Source organism: Miscanthus floridulus, chromosome 10 (assembly GCF_019320115.1).
Source record: "Miscanthus floridulus cultivar M001 chromosome 10, ASM1932011v1, whole genome shotgun sequence".
NCBI lineage: Eukaryota > Viridiplantae > Streptophyta > Magnoliopsida > Poales > Poaceae > Miscanthus > Miscanthus floridulus.
Genome location: NC_089589.1, coordinates 114127017 through 114130740, shown reverse-complemented (window position 1 = coordinate 114130740; position 3724 = coordinate 114127017). Strand labels below are relative to the sequence as shown.

Below are 3724 nucleotides of genomic sequence, written 5' to 3'. Positions count from 1 at the left end.
CTTTGGAGGTGCCTTTCACACATGCCACTTCCTCCAATTTTTTATAATTTGGTCTTTTTTTTAAAGAAAATTTATATTTAGTCTTTTGAGAGACGTAAACTTATCTTTAGACTCTAGAGTCGGTGTCAAGACTTATGGCTCCAAGTTAACATATCTCGGCGTCACAGATCTTGGCTCCGAAGTACCTGGCCGTGCACAGCAGGACATCCTAGGTGACGTTGACGTGGCCGGTACTTTGGAGCCATAGAGCTTGGCTCCGAGCTCGGTGCCAAGATCTGTGGCTCCGAGCTCAGAGCCGTGGATCTAAAACCGCTTTTAACTATAGTTAAGAGCACTAGCTCATAAACGGCCTCTGAATATCTATTTTAAGGGGTGGCTCTGTTAAAAAAAACCGCCCCTAAAAATACGTACAGATTAGTTTCAGGCAGAGTTGGGAATATCGGCATCGTCGAAGCAGTCTCGGAATATCGGCATCGTCGAAGCAGTCTCGGTGGGACGTCGGTACAAGTACCGGCGTCGCATCTGGTGCGTCTGGACATCACAGAAACGTTTTGGCATTTGGCAGATGAATGACGTAGCGAGCCTGCCTGACAAGACATTGCAGGAAGTTGTGGGCAATACAAGGTAACCAACAGTGCTTTGAGCATGGCATGCATCATGCATGGCTCTCTTTATTCCAGAAACAGTACTAATACACTGACGACGTGCAAGAGCAAGCATCCAGAGAGCGGCGACATTTATTTTATTTCTTCTCTGACGAAGCTCGAGAGAAGCAAACTCGACCTGGCATGCATGCTTGCAGCGCAGATCGACGGCGTCGATCCCATGCCATCAGAAGACACCACCCAGGAACGCCGCCTCCGGCGGCGGCGCGGCCCTTTGCAGAAGTTTGTGAGAATGTCCGCGCAGCGGTAGGTGACGACGGGGCCGGGGCCGCCGCCGGGAGGAACCCCTGCACCGAGCTTGACGCACTTCTTGCACTCCGGGTGGCACCCGCGCACCGAGATGTCATTGCACTGGCACTCCGGCGGGAGCTTCTTGTTGCAAACACCGCAGTTGTCGCAGCACGGCCACGAGCCTGGTGTGCGGTGTGCCCACGCATGTTTAGTCAAAATGTCTAGTAGTAGTGTGCATGAATGCATCCTATAACAAGTGATGTGTGTATTTCCTGATGAAAATTAAACTAAACGGCAAAAGGATTCGTCGTCACCTTCGCCGGGCAGCAGAGCTGCGAGGACGCCGAGAACAGCCAGAGTGACGACGAGTATCACCTGAGGCCTCCTCATCTTTGTTTCTCCTGGCAAGAACAGGCGAGAATGCCAAGTTTGATGCTTGGATTTCCTTCCTACGGAGGCTGAAGGACTTCTTATTAGGAGGGGAGGGAGGCTTCCAGCGTCACAGATGCCCCGGCCCCAGGACTCCAGACTTCACTGTAGTACTCAAATTGTTTTTACTAATGCTCGGCGTCAGGATCCATGGCTCCGAGCTCGGAGCCACAGATCTTGATGTCGAGCTCGAAGCCAAGATCTGTGGCTCCGAGGTACCGGCCACGTCAATGTCACCTAGGATGTCCTGCTGTGCACGGCCAGGCACCTCAAAACCAAAATATGTGGCACCGAGACGTGTTAACTCGAAGTCATAAGTCATGACGCCGACCCCCTGGGTTCAAAGATGAGTTTACGTTTCCTAGAGGGTCAAATGTAAATTTTCTTTAAAAAAATGACCAAATTATAAAAAATTGGGCCACTTCCCCGTGTTCCTTGCACCAACCAGTCCATTTTGCTCTAGTGAAGGAAATTGTGCGGACAAATAGATCTGTTTAGGGAGCGTTTGGATTGAGGACAATGGTGAATGGGATATGACCATCCATGGATTTCGGGATATGACGATATCCATGTTGTCTTGGTCGGATGGATGGGGCGTGCCATTTTTCTGTTTGGTTGGACGAATGAGATTGGATGGACGAATGAGATCGGATGGGATGAGGATACTTGACTAATTATATCTATTATTTAAAAATAATAACAGCTAATTATACACTAATAAATATGCAGTGACGCTAATCTTGTCATTATAATCACTAATTAAAAATAAAATATGTTAATTAGCACTATACTACTCTAATTGTCACACAAAACATGCGCTAATCAACATATTAACACTTATCAAAACTTATCTTGTCATCATAATTACTAATTAATAATATAACATACTAATAATCCTTAATTTATTTGCTAATAACAAAGGTTAGAAAGCATGCCAGATTTGTGAGGGCCACGATCTCCAGCATCTACTCAGAATATTCCCTATTATGGATATCCAGACTCAGCTTATCCATCCAACCAAACACCCAATATTCAGAATATCCATGTCACATCCATAAGTATCCATAAAAACAAACACACCCTTACTTACACCCCTGGAGTGTACGGGGGAGAGGTCGCTGTTAGATTGATCTCAATCTCAAACTGGGCCCAACAGCCCAGTTGGGCCTTTGATCAGCGCCCTGATCGGGGGCGTCCAGCCCACTATGGCTGGAGGGCATCTGTCACACTGCGTAATAAATAGATGTGGGGGCCGGTGGCTCAAGTCATGAGGTTGACCTGAGCCGAGCTCCCCACCGACATTTAAACCCTAATCCGACCAGAGAGGGGCGCAGTCAGTGACGGGAAGCCACCAGCCGCGCCGCCTGCTCCATCGACGATGACGTCTTCATCGCCCTCTTCACCGACCATCGCTACCCGTGCGCAGACATCACCAACGAACCTGATGGCATCCGCTGAACCCTCCCCCTCTGCGGTGTCAGGTTCAACACCCTCTCCCTTTCATCTCTGTGTCTCTAGTTCTACATGCATTAGGAAGTACTACGTCTTTTATCCCGAATAGAGTCAATCTATGGTTAGATCTATGATCCCTTTGATCCTACAGTTATAACTATGGTTTACAGAGGTACTCAATGATTCTAACAATGGTATCAAAGCTAGGTTTTAGGTATAGATCTAGCTTATCAGTTTAGATCCTTTCGGATCTGAGAAAAGAAGGGGTCTCGGAAAAGAGCCGAACCCTAACCCTAACTGGGTTAAAGAAAGAAGGAGGGCTCGGTTTCACGTTTAAACCGAACTCTAAAACCCGCAATCAATTCAGGAAAAGAACAATAGTGATACCCTAACAATGAACCCAAAACCCTAACCCTAACCCTAACTTCCATCCCCATCCCCAACCCTGAAATCAGATAGATCCGAAAAGAAAAGGTAGAAATCGGATAGATCCGAGAAGAAAAGACGAAAAAATCCAATCAAAGAGAAAAGGGGAAGGGGAAATGGCAAACTTCACCACTATACCGCCGCCGGGCGTGTGCTCGCGAGGCTGAGAGAAAGAAGGTGGAGAAGAGGACGAGAGATCTAGGGTTTCGAGAGCTCCTCACCGAGGGGAAAAGGGTGTCGCCGCTAGTCCTCTCGACGGCGGCGCGCTCACCCGCGTGGGGAGCGCGCGCGCTGGCGAAGGGGCCGGCAACGACACCAGTCGCTTGGTAGCCACGGCTGCTTGCTCTCGGTCGCCGAGGCTGCTTGCTCTCGGTCGCCGTCGCTGCTTGCTGGTTGCTGCTGCGCTGAGGAAAGAAAGAAGAGAGAGGCGAAGAGAGAGGAAGGATCGAGCAGAATGGCGTTAGGGTTCAAGGGCGCCGCTGCAGTCGCCGGTTTTGATCATGCGATGGGCGCGGACGGCC

General features: G+C 49.2%; 1 pseudogene; it reads right to left on the bottom strand.

Annotated features, from left to right (window-relative positions):
• Window positions 1–625: 625 nt before the first annotated feature.
• On the bottom strand, window positions 626–1362 carry LOC136486999 (Bowman-Birk type trypsin inhibitor-like; annotated as a pseudogene).
• Window positions 1363–3724: the final 2362 nt, after the last annotated feature.